Source organism: Octodon degus, unplaced genomic scaffold (genome assembly GCF_000260255.1).
Source record: "Octodon degus isolate 3935 unplaced genomic scaffold, OctDeg1.0 scaffold00131, whole genome shotgun sequence".
NCBI lineage: Eukaryota > Metazoa > Chordata > Mammalia > Rodentia > Octodontidae > Octodon > Octodon degus.
In genome coordinates, this window is record NW_004524707.1 from 2,919,717 (window position 1) to 2,940,116 (window position 20,400).

Here is a 20,400-nt window from a genome sequence, read left to right on the forward strand (position 1 = left end):
CTCTGCAATCTGTGTGGCAGGCCTCTCCCTCAGCCCCAGGGCTTTCTACCCACAAGGACTTGGAGGTGGACACTGGGACTGAAGCTACCACAGAAGCCCGGCTGGAGTCCTGACCACCCCAGTCCTGGCTGCCCTGGGACCCTGGGCTTGCCTGCTTGTGTTTTGTTTGAGCTCTTTTTAAGACTGACAGCCAAAATGGAATGGACAGCTCTGAAAGCTTTGGTGGCTCTTCTTTTTTCTTTCATTATCTTCTTCAAGCTTATTTTTTAATAGAAGGCTTTAAACAAGCACTTGAGGAAGAAAGGCTAAACATAAAGGCAAATCTCTGGACTCACGGGTACACCCTAAAACGGATACCCTCTCCCTATCCTCAATCCTGTCATGGCCAGGATTTAGCTCCTATCTGGAGCAGCCTCTCACACCCTGCTCTCTGAGCAGCCCTCCCTTGGCCAGTCCCCCATGAGCGTCTCAGTGACAGCTGCTGCTATACCTGCCGTCGCCTTTGACTCCTTGGAAGCCCCTGCTCCTCCACGGCAGTCCCGCAAAACCTGCCCACCCCCATCCTAATTCATGCCTCTTTGGACCAGGATTCCAGCTGCTCTCAAGCTTCCGAGCCCCCCACCCCCATTATGACTCAAGTCTTTACTTTCTTGGTCCCCAGTTCCTGGCTCAGCAATACCTCCCCACACAGCATGACAAGAGCCCACATTGAGTTGGATCCTCCAATCAGATTCTGCTTCAATTCTCTTGTTTCCTAGATAAGGAAACTGAGGACCAAAGGAGTAAACAGGTCAACTTTTACCAACAGCCTCTATTCACTCCTCCACACCCAGCAGCACACGCCCCACTGCCTTGACCAGCCTCCTTCCACACCCCCAGCCACAATTGCCAGGTGACTCCAAACCTCTGGTGGCAGACAGCAGCTCTGTGGTAGGGGTGGGCCAGCCCTGGTGGCTGGAGGAGTGCTGTCATGGCTCCCCCTAAGCCCAGGAACCTCCCACACAGCAGAGCACACAGGTGCACTCTTTATCTCCGCCAGCCTGTTCCAACCCAAATAACTGACAGAGGGTGACTCCCCTCTTCCCTATCCTGAACACCAGTTCCGTCACCCCTCGCCCTGGCAGAGATTGATCTGTGAGTCTACCTTGCCTCCTGCAGACACATTTGAGTGGTGCCTTGGCAGAGACCTTACCACAATGTTCCCTGGACTGCAGGGACAAGAGACAGGCACAGTGACCAGGCTGAGGCATGAGAGCCAGCTGGCACCTGGCATGCTGGGAGACAGGCGGTCAAGAGTGGCAGTACAAATGGAAAAAAGTAGTCCACTGGCAACGTCAGCCTGACACCTACTTCCCCCTCCCAACCCCGACTCGCTGCACACCCCTGTGAGCCGTGGGGAGCTCAGAAGGCCTTTCCTAGTAGTCAGGCAGCAAGGGGCTTGGTATCTATTATCTATCAATCTTGACCCTGTACAAGCAAATTCAACCCAGCCAATGAGCGTCCTGGTGACGAGCTCCTCTCCACCATGCCTGGACCCCTTCTGCTATGGGGTCTGCTCCTCCACCACCGCACCATCTGCAGAGAGGGCAGCTGCAGGCATTTCAAAATTTCTTCTCTTTTTTAATTTTCCGGCAGTAGGGGGGACTGAACTCAGAGGCTTCATAGTGAGGTCTTAAGTTTGTATTTTGAGAGAGGATCTTGGTAAGTGGCAAAGGCTACCCACACACTTGGTTTTCTTGAGCTCTGCCTTCCCAGTACCTAGCACAGCACTCAGCATATAGTTAGAAGCATGTCCAGCAAGGAGTGTCCTTGCCCCACTCGGCCTTGCCTGTCCAGGGACACCAAAGGGCACCCGCCTCAGCCCTGTCTCTCCAAAAAGGAACTCACCCAGCCGCCCCTGGGGACCTAAAAAGGTTCCCGGGCATCTGCCAGTCACTCTGGTGCAGGCAGTTCTAAGGGTTTCAGTTCACAAGCACACTGTTGGTCCTGGAGGGTCAGGAAAGTAGGCTCTGAAGTCAGAAATTCCCGGATGGAATATTAACAACGGCACTTACCAAGTACATGACCTTGGTGCAGTCGCTTCGTCACTCCAGTTCCTTCAGTCGTGAGAGCAACAGGGCCTGCGTCACACGGTTGCCTGGAGATGAAATCAGATAAGCAAGAGGGGCCTTAAGAAAGGTCAGTTTCCGCCTCCCTGGCTGGCACCTGGGCACCAGAACTCAGATGCCGCCTCATGCCTTCTGGTCTCATTGTAGACCTAGCCTCACATTTAAATGCAAATCTTCCACATGAACTCACTCTGCTCAGAGCCCTAGCAGGAAGCCCTGGACTCACCTCCTTTTCCCCAACCTGGTGCCTGGTGACACAGTGCCACAGAACCCCCTGCCCATGAGGCAAGCATCCCCACATCCTCCCACACAGCCCAGCCACAGCAGCCTGGGCCCCACACACCAAGGCACCCAGGCTGTGCTCTGGATTGACTGGCCCACAAAGAGCTCCCCTGGAGAGGCCACAAGGACCAAACCCAGTCTGCACTTCCTTCACAGCCACATAGGTCCCAGGAGAACATGCCATGGGGGCCTCCCGCAGACAGCACAGAAAGGGTCAGACCGCGTGCACACACAGAAGAGTGGGGGGGAGGTGTGTGTCCTCTCCAAGCTGGAGCTTCAGCCCGAGAGACACTCAACCAGGGGACAGCGCCAAGAACTAGTGCCCTGAACTAGATGCGCGCATCCCTGCTACAGCAGGACTCCATGGAGCAGGGGAGGTGTGAACCCCCTCCTAGGGGAAGGCCAAACCTTGCCATGGCTCTGCGCCAAGGGTTCTGTTAACCTCTGCTGGGGCCCATGTGGAAAGGTCCTACACTGCCTCCTGGCACAGATCTCAGGGACTCAAAGGTCAAGAAGAAAGTACCAGACACACCTGAGCCCCTGTTGGGGGTGCCTACTGTCCGGTCGCCCAAATGGCAACACACAGTGCTCGTCCATCATGGCAGCAGAAGCCAGCTCATAGCAGGGGACAAAGAATTAGATTAGAGACAGAAATAGGAATCCTGGGAGAGAAGTACCTAGTCCAACTCAGAGAGACCACTGTGGGACTGGAGTAAAGCCAATTAGCCTTTGCTGCCCACCTAGGTTTTCCCTGTTAGGAAAGGACAGAGCTATGATGGGAGCTGGGGTCATGCTGAGCCAGACTCGGGACAGATATGGGGGCTGTGGCTCCAAGGCACTGGCAGCAGCCCTGTCTGCGGCCGGCTCTGTACCAGCACGTCCTGAGGAACACAGCTCGCTGGCTCGCTGGTTCACCTCGCCAACTGCACCGGAGCGAGCCCCCTCTTTGTTCCTGCTTTAGCCCCAGCTCCCTCACCACATGCTGCTGCAGGGTCAGACCTGCCGGAGGAAGACCCCAGGCCCTTGTGTGCCGTCTTGGCGTGGCATGCGGCTCAGGCTCCTCACCGACAGCATGTCCACAGACTTGTCTCAAACAGGGAGGTGAGAAGCTGAAACCTGGGCCCTGGAATCCCCCAAGCTTTCCCAGACAGCGGTGAGAACATGCACACCCAGGAAAGAGGCGGAGGTGGGAGCTACCTCTGAAAGCACCTTCCATCCTCAGACTCTACATCTGCTCTCAGCAGACTCTGGCTGGCCCTCATGACCATAAACACGACCAGCGGGGAGAAGCTTTCCTGGAGACATGGCGAGCTCCTGCGATCTGAATTTGGCCCAGTGCGACAGGCCCAATTCTGTGCATCCTCATCACCTTTTCTTTCTTTCTTTCTTTCTTTCTTTCTTTCTTTCTTTCTTTCTTTCTTTTTGTGGCATTACTTTTATTTTTTGGTGATACTGGGGCTTGAATCCAGAAGTGCTCTAACCACTGAGCTACGCCCACCACCTTTTTTAGTTATTATTTTGCTCTTTCTGCGTGGACTGAACTCAGGACCTTGCGCTTGCCAGGCGGACGCTTACACCGCTGAGCTGTCTCCCCCTCCTTCAGTTTCTGAGACAGGGTCTGGCTAAGTTTTCCAAGTGGGCCTTGAATTTACAACCCTCCTGCCTGCAGCTCCCTCCCCACCAGGACGCAGAGGCGCTCCGCGGTGCCTCGCTGGCCTCCGTGGCCCTCAGTGGGCTCTCACTGCAGCAGCGGTAAGTGAGGCAGAGGAAAGGCCTTCCTGCGTCAGCTGCCTACAGAGGCACTGCAGTGGCTTACTGTGCCAGGACTCTTGTTTAAATCAAAACAAGTCCAGAAGAAGAAAGTGACTATCCAGATGGGGATGCCCCAGAGCCACCACTCAGCTGGTCTACACTCCAGACCACAGCCCCAGACTCAGCCCCATCAAAATGGAAAACGTCTAGAGTAAGACCAGCACCCTGACTACCCAGGAATGACGACACCCAAAGCATCCAACAGCCCCGAGCAATGGATCCCACAGCTGGACACGAAGGCCATGACAGCGTCTGAGCCCTTCTGCGGGCCCTGCCTCTGCCACACTTGCAGCCTCACCAGCTGTCGCCCACATTCGGGCCTGGTCATGTCAGTCGGCTGCCTGTCCCCCAGCCTCTGCCGGCTACTCGGCCCATTCACAGAAAGCCGGGAGCACAGAATGGGAAGAAGAGAATAATTGTCTTGAGGTTCTCAATGGAGAAGGCTGAGTAAGGAAGGGAAGGAGGCTGGGGCACAGAGACCCAGGGAACAGCCACACTAAATGGTCCCAGTTCCTTGGTTTCCTGAGCAGCCTGGTAATGATTTGCTGACAGGCCTGGGGTGGTCTCTCCTCAGTCAGCATCATGGTCACAGAGCCTCACAGACCATTGCCAGAATGGCCCTTGTGAGAGGGAGAAGGAGACCACCCACCCACTCTGCCTGAGCCACCCATCCTGATGCTCATCGCCACCAGCTTCCTCCTGGGGATGCCAGCCTGCCGCGTGGTGTGAAGGCATGGAGCAGACATGATTGGAAGCTCAGCAGCTCAGTCTGCTCCCTGTGTCCAAAAGAAAACCAAAAAGAGGAAGAAAAAGCTAGAGGTAGGGACCGCAAGAAAGGAAGGTAGACGTCAAAAGACATCCTCAGGCAAAGGGAGGCAAGCAGGAAACTCAGAGCAGAGACTGGAGGCTGAACACACCCCATTCTTTCCTTCTCTAAGTCCAGGGTCCATCGAGGACCCCCTGCCCCTCCCGGCTTCCAAATGGGAAGATTTCTGAATCTATCAGCCTCTGAAAGAGGGGAAGAGAAAGCCTGGTGACCCCAAACCAGACACAGATAGATGCACACACCTTCTGGGAAAAAACGACCATGGCAATGGCTCAGAAGCTCTACAGGCCTGTTCCCCGATAGGAGGGCTCCTCTCCCCAAGGGAGGGCAGACACGCCTGATAAGAACTGCTTAGCACAATGCTATATATAGTCTAGGTTCCTACAGCCTAGAGATCTGGAGCTAGAACTTGGCAGAGAACCATGCTAGGTGCTGGCAAGGACTGCCCTCCTGCACCAGCCAACCAGGAGCCTCCCCTCCCCCTGGGTGCAGCGAGGCCATGCGGGGTCCTTCCATGTGGACCATTAGCGACCACAATGGTGATCCGAGCTGGGGCTCAGGGCTTAAGAGAAGATGAACACAAGGTGGCCGTGCAATGGCTGAACACCGAAATCCAGGAGCTCCAGAACATCAATCCGGCCCTCTCTTCTGGAGGGCAAAGGGTGGGGTGCACAGGAGGAGAGTGGGAAACACAAGTGGTAAACACCTATCCACTTGGATGTCTGAAGAAAGAACGAGCACACAGAGGAGCACCTACTGCAAAAAGCAGGGCTGCCAGGCAACTCTGCTCTGTGTTGTTTTGGTGTTTTGTGCTGAAGAAATGCAAGCAGGCCTCTCCACCCAGCAGCGGGTGGCACCACGCACTCACCAGCATGGCTCCTGCTCCCAAGAGGCCCCTCTCTGCTCCCCGCCTTCTCTGTGGAAAAAAGTAAAGAAAGGCACGTGGGTTTGCTCCCTGGGGCCCCAAGCCCACCCACACAGACCCCACGGAGCCTCCCCTGGGATCTGCACGATGGGCCCAAGGCTGTCGGCTGCTGTCCACTATTCAATGGCGAGCAACACCCAATGGGCGCACGGAGGCCCACCATCAAGGAGAAATGCCACACAGTGGCGCAGAGCCCGCCCAGGAGGGCCCGCCCAGGAGGGCCCGTCCAGGAGCACCTCTGTGCACAGGAGCCTAGGAGATGACAAGACTCCAAAGCCCTAGCCCTCATCATACACACAGTTCAGGACACAGAGATGTGAACACAAAATGTCCCAACTCCCACACACACAATCTTTTTAGGTCAAGCTGCTCTGTACCCAGGCTCAAAAAGATACGGTGTGAGGGAGCTGCAACCGTCTTTGTGCTCCGGCCCCTCCCCGTCCTGAGGTTCCACTCTGCTCAACCTCAGTCGTATCTCAGGGTCCTACTGCCCTCAAGGCCAGGAGTCACCCCTCCCAGCTACCCCACTGAGTCACCTGGAGGGTCCTGGGGAGAGGAGGAGGTGCTCCACAAATGTCAGCATCAGCCACCCGAAAGGATGCTTGAGACTAAGCAATGGCTCACCGGTACAGCAGGGAGCGAGCTCCAGGCCAGGCTGTCCCTCGGTCCCCAAGCACCAGTTGTTTGCTCGTCCGCCCCCAGAGTGGCTGCCAGTGACAGAGAGAAGGAGGATGATGGCCGGCAGTGGCGGCATATCTTGTCTCCTGTTCCGAGATGGCACAGCACAGTGGCGGGCACCGCGGGTGTGGCGGGTGGGGCGGCGGGGGGATCACGCGCCTGTGGCGCAGTGCTGCAGCACCCAGGCACGACTGGAACCCGGCGCCGCCATGCCCGTGACAACGCACAAACGGAGGAGAAGAACCCAGTGTCCACTCCCTACCTACCTCAGAAGAAAGTGAGGTAGATGGAAGAAGCTCCGATTGGGAGCAAGAAGGGAAGGACGCTGCCTTTAATTTAGGGCCTATGAGACAGGCCCATCCTCTTTCAGGCAGAGATGTCCCAGCCCCACTCCCCAGGGCACTCGCTCTGGGGTCCCCATCTCCAGCCACAGAAGGGAGCTACCCTCTGCCCAAGAAAACGATCAACCCTATCACAGAGGAGCCCCAGGGAGAAGTTCACAGAGGTTTTCTGACCCTAGAAATATGCCCATCCTTTGGGACCTGTGAGGACAGGTCAAGAAAATGCCCGTTTCCCAAGCTCCCTGAGCAACACAACACCCCGCTGTATTCCCATTCCCTGCTCCAAAACCCCAAGGAGGCATTGGTGGTCCCCATCCCAAGGCCTGGCAGGGTGTCCCCCCTCCCCCCTCCACCCTGATAATGACCCCTGGCGCAGGATCAGCACAGGCCCCAGGAGCTGCTTCTGCTGCTTTCATGTTGACAGAATGTTCTGGCCCCTCCAAGCTCCATCTCCAGGCTCCCAATACACTGAGTCATCTTCCAAAGAGGAAAAAAACAACAAAGCAGCCGTCACCAGGGCCCCCATTGCTGTCGACAGACGACTCACTGGCTGTCGTCACTCTCCGCTCCGCAGCCCCGGAACTGGTGATGAGGGCATCAGGGTGCCCATGCCCCTCCCACGGGACTCGACAGCATCAGGAAATAGGCAGCCACTGCCGAGATTCCGAAAGAAGGGAACCTGGCACCAAGAGGCTCCCAGGAAGACTCCATGCTTAACCCTCACTCTGCCACCTCCAGGGCTTACCACGCCGGGCCCATGACACCCTCCTTCCTGCTGCAGAGGAGAGGGGTGTCCACTCCAGTGGGGGAGGCACTGCCCAAGGCCCGAGGTGCCAATGCCAGGTCACCACTGCCCTGCCCCCACATAACGCCAGAAGCACACACTTCCTTCCCCTGGCTCTTCTCTGGTTGCCTCCCTGGCCTTGTATCAAGCCAGCCTCTTGCCTGGCACCATAGCAGGCATTTCCATGTGACAGGCCATCAGGGCTCAATCCCACAGATTGAGGAGCCCAGCCTTGTCTGAAATCATCCAGTTGAGAAGAGGGAGGCTCAAAATGCAGACCCCAGCATATCCAATCCAGTGTCTCGGATACTGCCTCAACCATCCAGGGCTCACCCTCCTGTGAAGACAGCATCATCTACCCTACTTCTGCCTCCTCTTCAAAGAGGAAGGCAGGCAGGATAACGAGGATTCGCTAACCTGCTGATTTCAGTCACACACACACACACACACACACACACACACACCAAAGTCATCATCTGAGTGAGCCTGGCCACAAAGAATAGGAGAAAGTTAATGAGACAATCATGGAACAGTTAAGTAACCCAGATCACGGACCCAAGAAGATCGGCCACCCAAATTCCCACAAAGCGTTAGGGACTTACAACATTCCTTAAATAGCCACATTTTCGAGATCCGCCTCCGAACAGGCATCTGGCAAACGCCGAGGATTCAGAAAGGAAAAATGTAAAGGCTTTGGGACACCAGAGCTCTGACCAGGACCAGACTGCCTGCCAGCCACAGGGCTCCTCTTGCAAAGTCAAAGCAAGAGTAAATGAAATGACTGTCCACAAAGAGCCTACCATGGTGTTGGGCAAACAGAAAGAACCACGTATGTGCTGTGTTCTTTCTTTTCCTAGCTTTCCCTCCTAGAGTTCAGACTCTAAGAGTGACACAAGACCTCTCAGAAGGAACCATACGTAACACAACAAGTGTACCATTAAAAGAAGGGCAAAGCATACGGGGTACAGCAGCAGGTGTGTCGAAGCAGCAGGAGTGGGACGAGGACTGCTTCTCGCGAGGAAGATGAGGAGAGGTCCGTGGACGAGGTGGGTCTGCCACAGGTGGACACGGTGGAGAACAGGCATGGAAAATACCACTGGTAGAAACAGGAAGACAGAGGAAAAGCAAGAAAACATGAGTGGTCCGGCTGTGCTGGAATGTATGGTCCATCTACGGAGACCGAGAAAGTGAGAGAGCACAGGAAAGCTAAGGCCAGCTCCAGACAGCCCAGAGCATCATGACACAGGGAAGGAATTCCATTCTGGGAACAACAAGAAACCATTTTAAATCTGTGAGCAAGACAGACAAGATGGCCGCTGCACGCAGAGGGGCCTGTAGAGGAGAGGGACGGGCAGCAGGGAGCCTGCCTGGAGGACGGCAGCCAGAACCGTGCCACCGAGGGGTATGGAGGGGACATAAGGATGAGAGAGGGCAAGGCAGGGCCATCGGAACGAGTCCTGCAGGCTAACATGGGCCTCACTCCCTGTATCCATGTGGAGACAAAGCCTGTCTGGGTGGGGAACACAAACCACAGGTCTCACATGTCTGGGATGAGCTGCTGTCTCTGCCTCCACTCGCCTCTTCCCCACTGCTCTCAGGCTCGGGCTGATGAAGACTTGGGAAGCCCAATGCCCACAGTCTACAGAGCTGTGGCCCTGGGCTATGGAACCCCTTACACCACAGTGCTTGCATGGGGGTCTCCACCCTGGACTGGGTCTGAGGGCGGGTCACACACTTCTACCCTGGGGCAGCCTCACTGCGGCAGCCACCACTGTGCCCACCTCTGCTGTGCCTTTGTTTCCCCTCCCCTCCTCTGTCACAACCCCCGCCCCCCGCCCACTCTGCGGAACCGGCACAGCAGGGACCAGAAGAACCAACGCCAACAGCCACCATGTCAGGGACCAGCAGAGATGCCTCCAAAATGGCAGCCAGTCAGAAGGATCCAGAAAGAGATCCTCCCAGGGAAAGAGGAGCCAGAGAGGAAACTGTCAGCCACCTCCCAGTAGGCCTCCACACCTTCTTCACACTCACAACTGTCACCTCTTTTTCAGGGATTTCACCCCCTAAGTCAGAAGGGATGCCAGGAGAGGAAGGGTACCGCCCTCCCCTACTCAGGGAGGCCTGGGGGCCATAGGTGACTCAGGGCATTCACAAGGATGTTCTGCGGCCCAAGCTCCAGGATGGGACAGCAGCATCCCTCTCATTACACACAACCGTGACCCGTCAGGGGACAAGAGTTACCCCTGCCACTGCCCCCATCAGACCCTCCTCAGCCCCATGGGCCCTGCGGAGTGAGGAGGTAGGGTTACAAGGAAGGGCCGAGAAGGCACACGCTGGCCCTCCGTTATGTAACAAGGAGGGCGGTGCTTGTCCTAGGCCGGAGACCCAGGGCGCAGTGCACTCCCAGATGCGCAGTCATGGGTGGGGGCCACTGCGCATGGCACAGGGTTCTGGAAACCCCTCTCCACCAACATGAGACCGGCCCCATGGGCAGGATGGGAGCCCTGTCTTCCCGGCCTCCCTCCCCCACCACAGGTGAACAGCCTGCTGCCCCAGCTTTATTCTTGCTCTCCTGGTTCCTTAGACCAACAAAACCATTCTCCAAGCCTTTTATGACCCACTGACCTTTTGGGAAATACCCAGTTTCTGGTGGTCGAACCCCATCCTCACCTTTCCATGCACCAGGCAGCGTCAACAGCTTCCGAAAGGAAGGTGCTCCTTCCTGTGGTGGGCTCTGCTCAGGGCTGGCTCTGGAGGACTTCTGGACAGCCCGACGTCGCTGCAAGTCTCCTGTCCCCGGGGAGTAGCCCGGAGTCAGCAGGAAGCCCAGGGTGGTGGCAGCAGCAGCTCTGCCCTACCTTGCCCAAGCGTTTCCAGGGGAGCCAAGAATTATTTTGCCGCAACACTGAGGTGTGGCTGATTGGAAAATTCCCTTTTCCAACAACAAACTACAGGACAAATATTTCCTTCCAATGTGGTCAACCCTTGCGTACCTATCTCTACAACCATCCTCCCTCCAAAAATGAATAAAGTTTGAGGAGCCCTGAGCTCTCCTTCCTTATAGTGCATGAAATTTAAAAAGACACAGAAGAGGCTTCAACCGGGCAGTCAAAAGCAGTCAGACACAGGAGCCTACGCACACCCCTAAAGAGATTTTAGAAAGCTGCTGGGCTGCTCCCCCCTCCCCTTTAAGCAAGTGAAATGCAAATTCAGATTTGATACCCTGCCCTCAGCCAATCAAAGAAAGCTTTTCACCTGCCACTGGCCTACCCACCAATCAGAAGAAGTGCCTGGAGTGAGAGCCCTCCCCTGGCCAATGGAAGGCCAGCTCAGTCACTTAGTTAAAGATGCAGCAGTACAGGGAAGGCCATCACATGTGAACTGGAAGTGAGCCAACATGGAGACACAGAGAGCGCAAGGTAAACAACTTTCCAACGCCAAAAGGATGACATTTAATCTCTAAATGCTAGCTTCACTTCTCAGCTCATCCTTAACCCTTCTCAGCTGGCTCCCCGGACCCTGGGAGCCTCACTACCTGTCCCCACAGAGCTTCTAAGGAGACGCAACAGTGACTGCGTCACCATTCTCCACTTTCCTAACTACGCAGTGACAAACCTATCAGCTTCACCCCACTTCTCCCGGCTCCCACCCCACCCTGGCCGCGCACCCCTTAACAGCCCCAGAGCTCTAGGGCACCCCTGGCAAGCCTGGCCCTGCTGTGCCTTCTTTCTGACACTTGTCCTTCTCCTCCTGTTCACTCCCCACCTTCCACGTAAGCCCTTCACAGACAGATGGACGTCAACATCCGAACAACCTGGAAAACCAGTCCTTCTGTCCACCAGAAAAAAAAAAAAATGGGGTAAAGGCTGCGGGGTCAGGTGGGAAGCAGGGGACAGTTCACTCCTCTCGCCTCTGCCATGGTCAGGCTTGAGCAGCTGACAGTAAGGGAGAAGAAATTAAAGTGGGAAAAAAGCCCTCCTTCAGAGGAAAAAAAATAGCAAAAAGCAAGAAAGAAGGTGAGAGAGGCAGAACACCCCCAGACGCAGACACGTCATCCCCAATCCCAGCAAATACATACATGAAGAAGAAGTGGGCTACGCCATCAAGTCCCAAAGCCCATCGGACCACCCATCGCTGCCTGCGCAGACCCAAATCTCCGTCCGGCCGTGAGGTGCCGCAGTCCCGAATGTTCCAGAATCTGGTCCCGTTAAACCTTCTGCTGTCGCCCCGCAACCTCTTGCTCCCACCCCTGCCCCCCCACCTTCTCCCTACGGGAACCGCCCGTGCCACCTTGTGTGACATCTCCTCAGCCCAGACTACCCAGAGGCCTCCAGCCCCAGCAGATCTCAGGCTTGGCAAGTGAGCTCACGGAACCCGGTGCCTGGTGTTGCTATGACTTGGTTCTTGATTTCTCTCCCTCTCTGCAGCACGGCTGTTGCTAGCAGACCTATGGACGGAGCTCACTCGCTCGCTCGCTCGCTCGCTCTTTCTCTCTCTCTCTCTCTCTCTCTCTCTCTCTCTCTCTGAGCTCTGTGACGCAGATCTAAATTCTCCAGTCTGCTCCTTGTGTTGCAAGAGCAGAACTGCAGCTTTTCCCCTGGAGAGCTGGAGGGCAGTGCCAAGGCTGGTCAAACAAGGCAAAAAAAAAAAAAAAAAAAAAAAAAAAGGAAAAGAGAAAGAAATAAAGAAAGAGAGAAAAGAAAAAAAGTTGGGCCTACACTCTGCCTCTCTGGCCACGCTTCTGAGCCCTTCACCTTCCAGCACCTCACTGTCACGGGACACACAGATCCACTCCCTGCAGCTTTGCCTGTTCCCTGCACACTCCCCAGCCTCAAGCCGCCTTCCTCAGAGTGGCAGCCCCCAGCACCCAGACAGGGCTGTCCCGAGCTAAATGTTGCATCATTTTTTTTAAGCCACATAGGTTTCCCCCAGCCATGGAGAAAAAATGGTCCTCATCCTGAGACCACCATCCCATCAAACTTCTTTTGTCACAGACAAATCCAAAATCAGCTAGAGCTGATTTCTGTTGTTTGTGGCTTTTTGGCCACAAACCAGGTCCTTTTACTCCCTGGAATTTCCTAAGGATAAAAGGCATAATTAAAACATTGCCTGCTTACCCCACAAAGTGAGATCCTTCTATCAGGGCAGGAATTTGCAAAACTGAATTGAACAGCGGCTTGCAGAACAGAGTCCAACCAGCCTGGACCTCTGTTCTCTCAGGGTTCACAATTTTAGGGCCTAGATAGATAGATCCAATTACTTCCCAAAGGCACTTAGGCCACACGGTCTCGGAGATTCAGGTTGCTGAGTCATTTGTTCCCAAGAAGAGCCTTCTGACAACATGAAAAGCAGCACAACGCAGTGACAGCCAAGCCTGGCCCTCCAGCAGCCAAGCCTGGGCTCCCATCTCCAGGACAAGCACCCAGCTGAGATGAGCACCCACCAGCGCACCTCCCAGTCCTGCAAGGCTGACAGGGTGGTGTTCCCACTGACGCTCAGGGGCAGGCTAGGGTTGGCCGCGCATACTGATGAGTCTCCATGCAGTGAAGCACAGGGTCCCCCAATATCTTCCTGCCCAACCCCAGACTCACAAATGCATCCATAAATAGCTCAGATATTAACCAAAGGGACCCTCCTTACCTAGATGCACCCCTTGACTCTCAGACTCCCACCTGGCTATGTGCAGCGAGTGCGCATGTGCAGCCAGCTGCACTGTAGGGACCTAGAGCGGACTGGACATCAGAGATGCATTTGGGTCCCAGAGCAGTGGACCCATAAAGTGAAACACATCGAGGACCTTCTGGAAACATGAATGAGAACGAAAGGCCAGACAGCCACCTTACCCCACGTCAGCTTTCCAAGCAGCCTTCTTTAAGCAACTACACTGGGCCAAGTTCTCACCAGCAGAACGAAGGACCACTTGGAAGACAACCATGGCAGTCCATGGTTTTAAAAGAAGCCCAGAGGCTCTGTGCCAGGCTTCCGGCAGGGGGGAAAGTGCTCTAAATTCACACCTTCTGGGCTCTAGGGTGGAGCATGCCAATAAAGAAGTCACCTACTGGTCTGATGACCAAAGGAATGTAGCCCTGATGGCACTAAAACCAGTTCCCGAGAACGGTCTTCTGCTTACTCAGATCCTATTTGCCATAGTTTCCTTCTCCATGGAAGAAAAACATGCCTAAGTTCATGTCAGGACATTCCTGATTTATCCAAGAGCCCAGGATCAAATAAACAAAGGGCTCCACGCTCTGCCAGGGAGCCTCCTCCTTCAAGAGGGAGAGCTGAGCAGAGCAGGCTCCACAGCGCGGGGCCACCGCCCCGTGAGCTTGGCGAGTGGCGTGGCTGCTCCCTGCCTTGGCGACGCAGGTGTCGCAGGTGGGTAGACTTGCGAGAGGAGAGGCGAAAGAGTCGCGAGAGACGAGCGGGAGCAGCCAGGGTCAGAGGAAGGACACACGCAGCCGTGGGACTCGTCAAGAGGCGACTGCGGTCTACAAGCCCCAGCAGCACTGGGCTCCAGTCTGTACAAAGAGAAGCTGTCGTCTGGGTGGTGCCGAGGGGACCCAGTGTTGACTTGCTAAGCATTATGACGACACCCTGTGGGAAGGTTTTGTTTCGTTTCACTTTTCATCTCAAATCTTTTTCTCCCCACCACCCCATCACACTTCCCACAACTTTACTAGTATTAAAAAGAGTGACTTTAGGTGCCTCTGCCCAGTTGTAGGTCTTTCATCTACTAATCTGATTCTGACGAGTTCTGGGAACAGAAAAAAACCCAAATGGGATGACCAGGAAGCAAAAATGAATTCGGATCCAAAAACATGGGAGGATGTTTACTTAGCAAGCATGCTCCAGCCGACAAGGAAGCAGTTTTACAGGGTGCCACATGCAGTGTTTGATTTCAGGGGGTAAAGATAACTCTGGCGCAGGGAGATGGACAGGCAGGGCGAACTCAAAAAGGCAGGATTTCCGCTCCAGCTCCAGGGCTCACAGGCTCTCAGCTCCTCCACAGCCATGGGCTGTAGGCACCAAACATCTCCCTGAACGTTGTGAGTTCTCCCAGTGATCTAGGTCAAAACTTCCAAATGTCAAAAACAAGGTTTCTTTCTTCTTCTTCTTCTTCTTCTTTTTTTTTTCTTTAAAGGCAACGAGCTGAACTTTGACCACCCTGGTCAAGGGTGTGGAATGCGAGCACTCTGTACTGGCCACAAACGCCTGCCCAGCAAGCATCTGCCAGGAAGGCAGGCTCGGTGCGGCCTTTCTGTCCTCTTATTTCCTCATTGAGGTCGGCTCTACGGGGACTGGGGCTTCACTCAGAGAAAGAATCCAGGCTCTGAGGGCAAGGCGGCAGTGCAGAGGACCACTTCAACACTCCATGCAGATATCTGGAGCTACACTGGGTGCTCCACATAAATCAGGCTCAGGGAAAAGTGGCAGGCCTAGATCCACAGCAAGACGGCAATTTTCTTTACCACTTAGAAGGGGGCAGACACCTGGCACTTGGCAAGCCCGTGAGGCAATCATCTACTGTGGACCTACTGCTACGAGCTAGGCCCACACACAGCACAGGACAGGGTGGGGGGCCCACCTCAGATACAATGCACTGACCCCACAAGCATTCCCAAGTCTGCAGTTTGGACAGCTCAAAAATCCACTCTCTGAAAGCTGGAGTTTACTTTCCCAATGCAACGATACGAACTATACTGGTTTGGTTCCTGTGCTACTCCACAAAAGCCATGTTTAGGGGAGCAGTGCAGGCCGGACAGTAATGTGCCAAGTGGAAGGAACAAGCCACGCCACGTGGACAGCCAGTGCCAGGCTCCATCCCCACGGGCCATCTAGGAATAAAGACCCAGAGAGTCCAGACTGTTCAGATTTCTTAGGACAAGGCGGGGGGGGGGGGGGGGAATCAAGCTTTGTTATGTTAAACTCCTGTTTTTTAAACACTGTCAAAAAATTTTAAATTCAAACATACCTAGAGTTTCCAGTTTACCCTCCAGGTTCAAAACTTAATACATTTGCAATGAAAAGGAGGAACAAGCACTGCCACAGTGAGGAACTCAATAAAATAAACAAGGGTGACACCCTCAAAGAGAACCTGCCGCATAGATGCCATTATTTGAGAAAAAAAAAAAGGCAGAGAGGAAAGCAAAGAGCATCTAAATCTTCAGGTTAGTGGTTTTCCTGGCCCTACACGGAGGGCCACAGGCAGAGTGCTGTACCTGAGTTGTTTTTAAGTCTTCCTGATACCATTAAACTACTGATACACATGCCCCATGCTCACCCACCAGAAGGGCCAGGGAATCACACTGCTACACTGGCTTCCTCCCAACGGAGACACCACAAGGGTCTGTCCAGGTTTTCAGTGACAAGACGAGAAAGGATTGTCATAATCCCACCACCATCCAAGGCTTAGGGCCCTTCATACACGGCACCATGACCAAGGCCCTGCTTAGCTTATTCCTGACTCAGCCACTCCTGCCCACCTTTGGAGGGCTCAGGCAACTGGGAGCAATCAAGACAGTGTCTCTGCAGACGCACACTAGCTTTCACAAGCCTAGTCCCCTAAAGACAGAGGCATTTTAGTTTTTATAACCACAGTTTCTAGGCTCAACAAGAAGGTACAAAAAGGGAATTGAAAAAGGAAGGGGGAAAAAAAGCCAGAGAGAAATATTCTTAAAATAGCTGATCAAAAGTTAGTGAGCCAAAGGCAAAGAGGAAGAGGCATGAGCACTCATGAGAAGGGAGGTGCGCGGGCAGCCGCGGCAGTCAAGCAAAGCAGCCCTTGGAAACGAAGGCCCATCGCCCACGGACGCCACCAGAGGCCCTGGGCTCAGACCCTTCCCAGTGGCAGCCACAGGCTGTCACCGATGAGGACACCACGACTACAACCTGGAACTGGGACAAGGCACAAGTCACAACTCCTAAGGATGAGGCACCGCTGTGCCCACCGGGGAGGGCCTCTTTCTCTCATAGATCTGTTAAGAGTTATTTTCCCCATTCTGAATATGAATCAACTTACCCATTAGAGGTACTGTGTGTATTTTCTCCACACTGCTTGCTTTTCCTTTCTTTTACTGATGTCTTGGTGATCAGAAGTTCCTCCTTTTAATGCCACCCAATTTATCAAGTTTTTCCTTTACAGTGAGTGCATTCTGTGTCTCCTGTAAGGAATGTCTGGCTGTCTTATGTAAGGATATTGTCATCTTATACAGAAAGCCTCATTTTAACTTTCGCGGTTAGATGATGAACGTGTTGGGATTCATCTTTGTATATGGTCAGGATTCACCCAGTCCCTTGTGGATGCGCCACTGAAGTCAGAGTGCCTACTAAAGTGGCCTCACTTCCTGAGGCCCAAGGGCAGTGTCCCATCAGGTGTCCTGGTAGATACAGATCTGTTTCTGAGCCTCCTGATCCCTCCCTTTGACCAGAAGTAAGAAACAACAAATAGGTCTATACTGTAATAGAATCACTCATCTTAAAGGTTTATGAAAATATAAATTAAAAAGTTGGTGGTTTGAAGTAAGCTCCACATCAACAGGCACAGTCTGAAAAGGGGTCTCAGCCTGCACTTTTCAGGAAGAAAAGGATGAGGAAGAACAAAGAAAAGCAAACTGAGCCAAGAAAGTGGATGGCAAGAAGGCAAGCACATAGGGTGAATATGGGTCTATCTATAAGATGTAACACAGGGATTAAGAGCACATGCTCATATAGTTCAAATCCCCCACATACATTACTTAGCTATATACCCAACAGCCAGTTACCTTGGCCATTCTGACCCTCAGTTTCTAATATAAAGTTAATCCCAGTTATCACTTTGATGATAGTAATACTGACTATGACCAACTGGCATACGGAAAGGCTGGCTAACACTTCAGGTCTTCCATCCAAGCTCTGATCAAATTGCAACCACACCTACCTTCTTACAGAGGTAGATAAGATCAAGTATGTTGTGGGGGGGCAGATAGCTCAGCGGATTAAAACACCTGCTTAGGCAGACACAGGGACCTAGTTCCATTCCCAGTGTGCCACCATGCACTAAGACAGAGATTGAGACTGGGTGTGGTGGCGCAAGTCTATGTAATCCCAGTGCATTGCAGTCTGAAAACAGAAGAATCACTACAAGTCTGATCTGTGTAGTGAGACCCTGTAGACTCTGTACTAAATATATTTTTAAAAAAAGGGGGGGGGGGCTAGGGAGGCAGCTCAGTGGAATAAGTGCTTGCCTGGTAAGTGCAAGGTCCTGAGTTCAATCCCTGGTGCCAGAAAAAAAATCAAGTCTGTTCAGGTGGCAGGCCAAAGACCCAGGAGAGGCTTAGAGAAAGATGAAGAAAGAAAGCAAACGCCAAATTATGGGCTAGGGATGTAACTCAGGGGTAGAGCACTTGCCCTGTAAGCACAAGGCCCTAGGTTCAGCCCCAAGCAACACTAGGTAGAGTCAACTTACTGGGACAGTTCAATGTCTGGTAGGAAAGGCAGAATTTCTCTCTCTCTCTCTCTCTCTCTCTCTCTCTCTCTCTCTCTCTCTCTCTCTCTGTGTGTGTGTGTGTGTGTGTGTGTGTGTTACCAGGGAATGAACTAGGCCCCTGTGCTCTGAGCTATCGCCCCAGCCCCAAAAGCAAAATTTCTAATCTTGGGATACTTTGGGGAACTTCAAGAAGAAATAAGAGACTTTATAAGTGTACATAATCACTAAAAGAACCAAAATGTGCTTGGTGAGTTGAGGAAGGGGGTCCAGGGAAGAAAAGTTCTTGTGACTGCAGAAGTCTGAAGGGGAAACGGCTCCTCTCGACACAGGGCCATCGACAGTGATAATCGTGCTCTGGTCAGCGGGAGACGTCTGGACCCCTTCCTCTCTGACATCTTGTCAGCCCCAGGAGGAAGTGTCCGAGTGCCATCGAGGAGATTTCCCCATCAAATCCCCAACCCAATGGACAATGGCACTTCCACTCTGGTCACTGAGCTGAAGTGCAACAAGGCCCAGCAGTGACAACAAACACTGCAAGGACACAATTCAGTGCCAGGTGCCAAGTGAAAATCCAAGAGACAAGGGCTAGGGACAGGCTGTGCTGAAGGGTGAGTCCTAGCAGGGGTGACATGCAGGCGCCAACACAGAAAGTCACCACAGACGGGGCGCTGAAGGCAGGCGGCAGGCAGAGAGCAGCCTGGCACCCACTGGCCCTGAGGACGTGGGCCTGCAGGATGACCAAGGGTGAGTGGAGGCCACATCAGATCCTGACTTCCCAGCACTACGGGCGGAGACCCACTCCCACCAACAGTCCTTTGCAGAACATGCCTAAGGGCAGACTCAGGCCAGTGTGTGTTCAGGGGATGGCCGGCTGGGATGGTGACACTGTGGCCAGCATGTCCTGTCTCTTAAGTGAACACCTTCTCCTGAACACAGAATCATTCTGGCTCTTGAGCAAAAAATCTAGGCTCCTAAGTGTCCTGCCCAGGCTCATTCTTCTCACCCCCTGGGAAAGTGAAAGAAGCCAAAGCACCTCCCTTGTCCTTGTCACCAATCATTAAATCTAAGCTCCTGGCCCAGAGGCTCACAGCCTGGCCTCAAACAAAACCCCTCCTGAAAATGGAACTGCCACCTCCTCTTCTGACCATGAGCCAGGGCCACTCTCCTAGTCCCCAGCCAGAGCCCCCGACTCCAGGGGGTTCCTAAGACTGCCCCAAATGCAGGAACACCAACTCTTCCTGGGACTTGGGGAGAAACCCAATGTGCTTCCTGGCTGAATGCTCGTATAATCCTGTCCCCCGTCACCGGATGGAAATAATTTCCAGAGATGGAGTGTGGTTGAACCACATGACTCAGAATGAAGACCTCCATATCTCATTCCTCAACAGTGAAATTGGGGCTTGTCCCACAGGCCACACACACAGGCACGGGCATGGGGTCCTGGCCAGATGCCCTGCAGGCACAGGCTGGTATCCATGACATTACTGGTGTTCTTATGCACAGATGTCTCCAGGGCAGGTCGGACCTGGGTACCAGTGACCCCTTGGGCTGCGCTGACCTCCACATGACTACACAAGCTCAGCCCATGTGACTTGAAAACAGTGTCTGTCCCAGCCCAGCACCAACTGCTACTTCACCCAACTGAGTCGGATCTAGACAGCACAAATCTCCAACATAAGCAGGACGGAGATTCCCAAGCCACCCTGAGTTGAGCTTCCAGTTCCACACTGCTCTAGCCTTCCACCTGCTGCCGAGGCCACACCTGCAGCCTCCAGAGAGGAGAGGAAGGGGGCAGCAGGGACAGGTGAGGCACAGCTCCTGGACTGCAGCAGCAAATGCTGGGCGCAGGAGGAGGGACTGCAGCTCTACCTTAGGCTGGAAAGGGGCTGTGGCTGCCTACGCCATACAGTTTACACAGTGATATGAAGCAGTATTTGGGATATAGTTGCCAAATGGTGAAGGCATACCAAGACTGTGGGCCCACAACAGCTGTGACAGTATGCACACACCCTTGGTATATCAAGGGCCTGGTTGGGTCTATCAGCCAGAGTGCCTGGAGTCGGGCAGTCCTGAGGTCCTAGTGTTCTACAGAGCGAAAGTTTTGAAACCACAAGATTCTGGAGGAATTGGCTCTCTGACACCCTCCAGCACCACAGCTCCTGCCCCAAACAACACCTCT

General features: G+C 53.8%; 1 long non-coding RNA gene across 1 annotated transcript; it reads right to left on the minus strand.

The window, feature by feature from the left end:
- Positions 1-8,696: 8,696 nt before the first annotated feature.
- On the minus strand, positions 8,697-12,358 carry LOC111812609. The gene is made up of 3 exons (XR_002818076.1): positions 11,835-12,358; positions 10,427-10,546; positions 8,697-8,852 (listed from the first exon to the last, which is right to left on the minus strand). It is a non-coding gene; the product is annotated as an uncharacterized LOC111812609 (long non-coding RNA).
- Positions 12,359-20,400: the final 8,042 nt, after the last annotated feature.